Source organism: Penaeus monodon, chromosome 19, assembly GCF_015228065.2.
Source record: "Penaeus monodon isolate SGIC_2016 chromosome 19, NSTDA_Pmon_1, whole genome shotgun sequence".
Classification (NCBI taxonomy): Eukaryota; Metazoa; Arthropoda; class Malacostraca; order Decapoda; family Penaeidae; genus Penaeus; species Penaeus monodon.
In genome coordinates, this window is record NC_051404.1 from 6818642 (window position 1) to 6819102 (window position 461).

A 461-nucleotide genomic window follows, 5' to 3' on the forward strand; every position below is an offset into this window, starting at 1 on the left:
CTTCTAGTTTCCCTTGGATATGATATAACCTTAAGTTCTATTTATCTTCGATGATACATTTCCAGTGTGCTTTGTCCTGGGTTGATGCGGTTAGTAATTTTATCAGTTGAAGATGCTTATTGCAATATATATCTTTAATGGATAACATCTGGTAAAAAGTGGATGATATTTGTTGTAAAAAATAGATGAAATCTATTGGTTCTAATTAGGAAAAATGATGGTATAAAAAGGACACGAAAATTGAAATCTGAATATTCAAATTAAGAAAATTTGATACATTATATATAAATAAAGCTGTGTGGTTTTGACTGATATATGTGTGATAAACAACAGGATTCTTCTACATAACATATTTTTTAATATAAATATATAGATATTTAGATAAATCTTGCATAATCTGCATCATCGCGATTATCATCATTTCCTCGATGAAAAAAGAACAGCCTCGCAAAAATAATAAT

At 27.8% G+C, this 461-nt stretch overlaps 1 protein-coding gene across 1 annotated transcript in view; it reads right to left on the bottom strand.

Annotated features, from left to right (window-relative positions):
- The window catches only part of LOC119585322 (xaa-Pro aminopeptidase 1-like), a 14737-nt gene that overhangs the window by 10240 nt on the left and 4036 nt on the right, over positions 1 to 461 (bottom strand). The window lies entirely within an intron of this gene.